At 34.5% G+C, this 8,653-nt stretch overlaps 1 long non-coding RNA gene across 1 annotated transcript; it reads right to left on the bottom strand.

Moving 5' to 3' along the window:
* Positions 1 to 3,517: 3,517 nt before the first annotated feature.
* On the bottom strand, positions 3,518 to 8,290 carry LOC149945888 (uncharacterized). The gene is made up of 3 exons (XR_016480555.1): positions 8,129 to 8,290; positions 4,058 to 4,288; positions 3,518 to 3,715 (listed from the first exon to the last, which is right to left on the bottom strand). It is a non-coding gene; the product is annotated as an uncharacterized LOC149945888 (long non-coding RNA).
* Between the last annotated feature and the right edge of the window lie 363 nt (positions 8,291 to 8,653).

Raw genomic sequence — 8,653 nt, 5'->3', positions numbered from 1 at the left:
ACGTTTACGTTTTTTAACAAAGAATTTACTTAACGATTTATAACAACATATTTCGTATCCATTTTTTTTCAATATTTGTACCACTATTTTACACTGCCGTTAATAAATATTATGTTGTTGTTGTTAAATGATTTTTGATTTATTGTAAGAAATAGGGGATCGGTTAACGGTTAGATAAGAATAGACCGTCGTATCATTTGCATAAAATGGTTATTTTATAGCTAAACGTAAACCGTTAACCGATAGAACGGTAATTAATATTTAGGTCGCACCATAATTAATTAAATAAAAAATGCTTTAATCAAAGCAGTTGGAAGGTTGATTTAAGGGGTAGTTGGGATCTATGAAGGCACAGATATTGGAAATGTTTTAGAATTAAAGAGTTTTTTTTGGAATTATTTTAAAAAGCCAAATATATTTCTAAAATAATTTCCAATGATTTTCCTCACCTTTTATAGATTTTAAAACCCTTTCCTTAAATTTGAGCCTTGAAACTGTAACAGTAAACTGAGAAAATTTTAAATTGTAAAGGAGTACGCGTGTTTAGTTCACAATTAAGTATAAGTGGTCGGGATACTTCCGCCACGCGTGTCCCCACCCCTATCGCCACGTATCCCGCCGTGGCGTGGCCGTTACACATATCTCACCCTGATTAATCAGTTATTGTGTGTGTGCTGGTGTCTAAGGCCTAGGGTCGACACCGATGTGTGTGAGTCTCAATCAAAAAAGCCCTGTATAGACGTCTGCTATGCTGTCGTAACTGGATTCTGCAGTTTTGTGTTTCAAACTACTGCCATGCTACTACTCGGAAAATATTAAAACTTTAATTAACATGCTGTTTTATATGTTAAATTTAAATTTTGTAAAAATACATAAGAAATTAAACGGTTAAAGGAGTTTGCAGTTTTCTATGTAAGCTAATTCTCTTAATGAATTTATAAAACAGACAAATGTACTAAATTATATCTATCCAAGTCTGCACTTAATATTTTAAACTTCTGGTTTAAAGTAGAATTATACATCAGTATATAAATTTGGCATGCATCATGAAAATCTGAAGATCCTCACAAGTCAAGTACCCGCTGGTAGTAAAAAAGAGTAACATTTAGAGTTACATTAAAATGAGCACATTTATTTCTAGAAAGGACTGATAAAATGTGTGCAGTTACACTGCAGTAGCCTGTTTGAAATGTTAAAAGGACTTTCAAGAAAGACCTAGTCGAATTGAAATAAGTCATTCAGTCGTAACTTTTGGTTTACAATGTACGGAAACTGAATTACGAATTTTAAATTGACTAGAGGGTCTCTTGGAAGTCTTTTTAATAAAAGAAAATTCATAACTTATCTTTTCTAAGCTAAAGGACAATACACATGTTTCTCCTTGCACTTGCATGCTCTCTCTATAGGCAGAGGCTATAATTACATCCAAATTTCCTCTGTTAACTTGAACAGTCTTGATTAAATTTATTGCAAATCCCTTTTATTGATGACGTTTTTACTAGTTTAGTTTCTATAATGAGTATCAGCAATTTAAATGTTGTAATTTTACACATACTCCTTTTTAATTTAAAATTTTCTCAGTTTACTGTTACAGTTTCAAGGCTCAAATTTAAGGAAAGGGTTTTAAAATCTATAAAAGGTGAGGAAAATCGATGGAAATTATTTTAGAAATTTATTTTGCTTTTTAAAATAATTCCAAAAAATAACTCTTTAATTCTAAAACATTTCCAATATCTGTGCCTTCATAGATCCAGGGCCGTGCTTAGGGGGTGGCGAGTTGGGCGGTCGCCCAGGGCCGCTAAAGTTTCCCCATAGGGATGTATATACCGGAGGGCCGCTAAAATCACAATTGTCAGTTTCGCCCGGGGCCGCGAGACCTCTAAGCACGGCCCTGCATAGATCCCAACTACCCCTTAAATCAACCTTCCAACTGCTTTGATTAAAGCATTTTTTATTTAATATCTGTCTCTTTGCCCTGCCTCAGGGCATATTTTTCCTTGAATTAATAATTTTAAATAAAAGCCATAAGTTCGAAAATAAATGGGTTTAATTTTAAATATATTTTGAACATAAATTTTAATATTATTGAATGTAATTTGATATATTTAAAATTATTTTAAATATTTTACTTAACATTGGGAAATAATGATGATAATTGGTTATGTTAAATTGAGTTTTAATTTCCCATTAAGACTTAGATAACAAGATAATAGGTGTATAACTGGTTCTAGTAAGCAAGTGCAATATGCTAATTTTGGTAAAACTTTCAATAAAAAACAGACCTTTGATGAGAAAGTGTTTATGGGTAGTATAGCATGATTTGTGAAGAGCTTTTAATCGTTTACTTTTATCTCAATCATGTATCAAGAGTTTCCAACTCTGCCGAGCTTTCAAATTAAAAACCAACCATGTGTAATTTATATTCACCGAGGCAAAGTGTAATTTATATACACAAAGGCAAACATTTATCAATAGTACTTGAATGGTGAGTCTCCAGCCCTGTTCTGGCTGTACTACCTTACAACATATGGCTCGTACACTACTGATGATAACTGATCCTCAAATAACAATAATTTCAGTCTACTCACTTGTTAGGCTTCTGAATAATTAAGACGCCTTTACATAGAGGATTAAGTTGGAATGCCCAGAATGCTCGTTGTTATGAAAAATTATTCAAATATTTACCATACTTCATTACTGTAATTAAAATTCCCAAAATTATTTACACAATGCCAGATGGATACACCTAAATTAAAATTTAATAATTAATTTTTTTAAATCAGCTTGTTAATAAAACCAAATTAACTTTAAACTAAATTTCACTTCCCATAAAATTCTTTCTGGTACTACTAAATTATCTAAATACGTAATTTTTACCTAGAATATATGATCGGGTAATTCGGGTTCTACGGGCTAATTTTCCCTACGAAGCAAAGGCTTAACGGTTAAATGTTATTTACTATTGCACTGCAATTAAATTAATTACGATAATGATAATTTTTAGTTAAAAAATACTTAATTACGTATAAATAATGAGATTTAAATAAAGTTCCCATAAGAAATGGTTTATTATTTCTTGAGTAAATTGCGAAAAACAACGTTAGCTCGAAGACGGCCAAAATTTTATTTTTCCATTTTTCCGGGAAACGGGATGCGAGCTGATCAGTTGGCCGTCCATGTCAAAAATGATACACTAACTCATTACAGTACGAAGGTTCTTATCTACAGTTGACTAACTTTCGTTAAATGACGGGATTCCAATACGTTACTCGCTGAAGTTGACAGTAAGAATAATCCCGCTAGGCATCCACAATACTGAATCTTGGGCATGAAAATTGCTTAAAATTAAGTCTTAAAATTTTTAGCGACCAGACTATTGATTCTCCTGCGCTTGGCTGTATTAATTTTAGCCATAGGAAATCGCGCTGACCCCTTAAATAAGAATGGCCTAACGGCCATTCTTAATAATTTCAATTCAATTCATTTTTTTTTTCGTTTTTAATATATCAAGCGTCAGGATTTACATCAATGCATCTTTCCACCAAAGATTTAATGACATCATAGCCGAGATTGTTTCTGCATGTAGGTCTTCTCTGGTTGGTGTCATTACATTTGCTCCCACAGAAAACAGTCTTTCTGATGTAACCGATATCGCGGGTATAGCGAGGTAATCTCGAGCCATTTTGACAACTGAAGTGTAACTCTTTTCATTTTCCTGTAATCAAGATTTCAATTATATATAAGGTAACATCGCTTGTTTGGAATTGGATACCATTATCTAATCTAAGGAAGTTAAGACAATAGGAACCTAAGAAACGGAAAGTCGTCACCAATTTATCCCATTATTCGGAGGGGGATGTATAGTACTTTAGGGAGCTAGGAGTACGACGTGACCCGACGTCACCCATGGTTTTTCAGATACATAAAACATTTCCACCCACAATGGCGCAAGCAACGAAGAAATATTTTATTACATTTGTTCGCCGTAGGCCTATTGCTTAGTTTTCGATGTCTTGGCCAATATAGATTAGATTAGGTATTTCACTTTTATACTGACCCTCCATCATTGTAGTACGTTAGTTTTGGGTGGTTGTAGGTCATCTTTTAAATATTTCAAAATATCTGATCCACGGACTATCCGAGCCGGTCGCTTAGGGTAAAAGGCATATATTCCATCAGTGTCGTGACTGTCGTCAAAGACTAAAGGTTGGGCATTGGAAGTTTCAGAGGTCGAAGCTTGATTGGACCTGCGATCATAGAATGTATTGAACACGTTCAAAATCATTACCTGGAAAGATTTGACAATAGTTTTATCTTAATAATTTTGTAGAAAGTCAATCTTCAAGGTAGGGTCCAAGGCTGTAATTGTTCAATAAATATATTATTGTCCCTTCTCAAAAACTACTTTCCCTACGCCGGTGTTCAAAAATAGTTCACCGAAAAAATGCCTTACGACGTATAATTGCTAAAAATCGGTATTTTTCCGAAAAAGAAGGCGTCGCTAAAAACAGTATTATCGTCTTAAATTGAATATAAAACGCAAAGCTTTCTTCGTCGAAGACTTCTTTTTCATTAACTATTTCAAATATCCCTGTGACGATTAACACACCAGCCCCAAATATTTCTACAGACAAAGAAGTTGTCTCTCGGGGACGTTCGACCTATGTGATGCTTTCACTTAGGTCGAACCTCCTCGAGAGACCACTGTTTACCAACTATCTAGGATAATTTTTAACACTATATAATAATATGCGTACACACGCGTGGGAAATTATTGATTGAAGTCTAATATGAAAAATTTCAAACTTTATTGGTGTACCGTTTACAAGGCCTTTAAGAAAAATACAAACAAACAAAAAAAATCCAACACTTATCGCCGAACCCTTCCAGTTTGCAGCTTTGAAGTTATAACTAGGTGGTATTTTTATTTCAATCAACATCGGAATCATTTAAAATACATTCTACCCACTGAACGTATGGTTTAAACTAATGGATATTATGGGTCCCTTTTTAAAGCTTTCTCTGGGCGTCTTCTAACCTATACGTCCATGTGGACAATTTTTCGGCCACTTTATATGGACCATCAAATTTTTGCGCTAGTTTGGCTGCAAAATCATCAGCGGTGCTCAAAAGAAAATGCGTCTTTTTCAAAAATTAGTCACTCATTTTAAATTCAGAATCCTAGTGGCGCTTGTCGTAATAAGCCTTCTGCACTGCTGTCTTCGATAATATCGTCAATCTTCAACAACTCTTCCACTTCTCGATATTCATTCACGTTACAATCAACTCAAAATTCTACTCACGTTCAACATTACCGGCAAAAAATATAATAATAATAATTACAGACGCTGTCTTCGAGAATATTGTCAATTTTCACCTTCATCTGCAAAAAGAATACATACGCTATCTTCGACAATATTGTCAATCTTCATCTGCAAAAAGAAAACTTACGCTATCTAGAGGAACATTTACCTCAAGTCATAATTTTACTCACGTTCGAAATCATCTGAAAAAAAATTACTTCGCGACCATTATCAATCTTCAAGTACTCCTACACTTCTTCGAGATTCAGTCAAGCGTCAAATGTAAAATTCAACTTTAATTTCTACTCACCTTCATACATCATATTAATATCTTTATAAGTCGTACGGTCTTCGAGAACAGTTATCATTCGACAAGTACTGGTAATTTTGTCCAGGATTCATTCATGTCACATACGACTAAAATGTTCCTTACCTTCAACATCATCTTCACTAGTATCCGTAAATAAAAATAAACACATACATACGCGGTCTTGAGGCCAGTTGTCAAACTCCTAGTACTCTTCAGCTTATTCGAGACCCATTCAACAGTATTCTCTTCATGTTACATTAAACTCGAAATGCTAATCACCTTCAACATAATCTGGAAAAATACTTACCTTCGTAGTCTTCGAACACAACTGTCATCTTCGTAGTCTTCAAATTCAATTCACAAATGCGTCTCTACGCTATCGTCCCAATCGACCAATAAACACTAGTGTTGCTTTAGGGAGGGGCGCTCAATTTCGTAACCGTTATTTTTTTTTAATAATATACTTAAGCTCCCCGATTGGGTTTTCCCTAATTTCATTAAAAACTCTTTTTACTGCATGATGGCCATTTCTTCTTCATAATGATCTTACAACTTTTTCGAGGATGAATTATTAAATGCGCATCCCTTCTTCGTCAAATATCGCTACGCAAAATTCGCTCCAGATCCTACGCCGGTTTTACTAATGTCAATTACTCTTTTAGTTTAATAAAAACAAAAGACTAGGGTAGAATCGATTTTCGATGACGTTCATCTTTCGTTAGCGGATTTCCGGTTCTTACATCCAATCTACAAAATCAAACGCGACACTCTAGTGTTACAGTAATCGCTGTCGCGCAAGAAATTGGGAAACATTGCTATATGTAGAGTTTCTACGTCTCTTGGCTGTCCTAATTTTCCTAATAATACTCTTAGTAAATTCAGAGCGTACATCCCCGAAATTATTCAGTTGAATATACCATACGAAGTTGGATTAGCCGAAATGAGTTATCCAAAGACGTGGAACAATGTTAAAAAAGAACAGAGTGCGAGTGGGGACCGACAACATAAGGAATTAAACTTTTTTTATTGAACAATAACCGCTTTTATACCTTTGGGAAATTTCTCTTCAATCAAAGAAATAACTGAAATGCCATTTTTTTTCAAACGCACCGAGTTTAAATAAAATATTAATACGACACGTGTTTCGATTTATTTGGATAAATAATTTTACTGAAAATTGCCTTCTGAAATTGGGATGATGGAATTTACGCTTAAGGAAGAAGATTTTGAAATTTGGGAATCTATGATAGCACCCTACACGGTAGATATGAACGCAAGCATACACACTCTCTTGGTTTATTCCGACGTAATTAAAAATACCATCGTGGGCGACAGAAACATCCCTCTCTTAAGGACAATAAACGTTAAATAAAACTATGGACCAACCACACTATTTACCAGTCGCTGGTTCAAACATACAAATTATTGAAATTAATATAATGGACGATTTGGGAAATCTGGCACGCGTAACCTTACATATTAGATCGCTTAGAGACTAAATAACGCTATAATATCTGGTTTAGTTACAATAACCCTGTCATTTAAGTTTAGCTCAACGAATGAATAGCATCATGAGACGAATGTTCTTTAACAGAATCGTAAATGATTACGAAATTTACCATTTGAATCAAACCAGATATGAGGCGATTCCCGTTCAGAAAGGTTACGGATTGGGAAACATGTTGGCTTCCGCCTTTCGACATGCTATGACTCTGTTAAAACGTAGCGCGGAGTATCTGGGTAAAAAAGCACTCGTTTACTAGAGCTAAAGTGGTTTCGGATGTTGCGAGTGGAATTTCAATCACAACAGCCTTGAAAAATCGAGCATTGACCACCGTTAAAGATTCGTTGTTATCCCTGAAATTTATATTTTAAAACGAAAATTCTTTTACTCCTAATGCCAATAATTATCCTTAAAATAATTTTATCAGACAATGTTAACTTTTTTCAATTCAGCTTAAACTAGTCATTTGAGTATCTCCTTAATCTATCGCGACACTGCTGGAAAATTGGACGATTAAACACATAACGAAGGTTGTAAAAAAATGTGCAAATTTACCCTTAAAGATAACAATAGACATGATCGGAATCATGCATTTGGATATGTGCCAACAGCCCCGATATCTTTTGAACTTAGATTTTAAAATCGTATTCGGAAAACCCAAAAAAGACCTCTGTTAAATGTAAGGGAGAGATTAAAACAGCGTCCATATATCTCAGAAAAGTAACCCTTGTCTCCGAAAACCAGCTAGCGCACGCTAAAGTTTTTCAAGTGGCAAGAGCTAAATACCCCATCACGCGCACTGATTGCACTTTTCGATTCCTTATATGAATATGGGTGTGTTGCAAGATAATTTGTTTACGGGACAGATACGAAAAAAGTCTATATAGGATTGGTCTCCCAGGGAGCTTTTCTAGGTGACTAGAAACTGTCCCCATATTATTTTAAGCATATCAATTTTAATGAAATTGGACTATACGTTGATGGGAGATGCATACCACGTAAAGCACTTACCCTCTTTCGCCGAGAACAGTTACATACTAGCAAATCGCAATTCGATTCTTTAAACTGGTCAGTGGAAAAGAGACGAAGGAAACAAAATCAGCCGAGAAGATTACCCTTTAGGAAATTGTCATTTCGTCTACGATTTGACAGCAGTTTTCATTCACAACGCGTCACATTTGCTCTTAGTCAAAAATGTAAATTTAAGACTGAATTAAAATTCGCTTCTTCTTTACCCGTAACTGTCGCTGTAATTATTTACGCGGAATATCTGAGTTTCGTTGAAATTGATTAAAATAGAACCATATTGTTCTTGACTTAAATTTGTATGGATACACTACAATTGACCCGAATTATGGAGAAAGATAAGTTCACCAAGGGGATTATTTCGAGGAATTTTCGTTTCATTATTCTCATCTTTATACATTGTGAACACGGCTACGTCACATAATTGAGAATAACGTTGGATTGTGTTATATTTCTCGTCGAAACAAAACATAGGTAATTTTTTTACTTGACAAAACAATGCAGTCTTAA

Source organism: Leiobunum rupestre, chromosome 4, assembly GCF_980474605.1.
Source record: "Leiobunum rupestre chromosome 4, qqLeiRupe1.1.hap1, whole genome shotgun sequence".
Lineage (NCBI taxonomy): Eukaryota > Metazoa > Arthropoda > Arachnida > Opiliones > Sclerosomatidae > Leiobunum > Leiobunum rupestre.
This window is presented reverse-complemented; position numbering and strand designations above follow the sequence as displayed.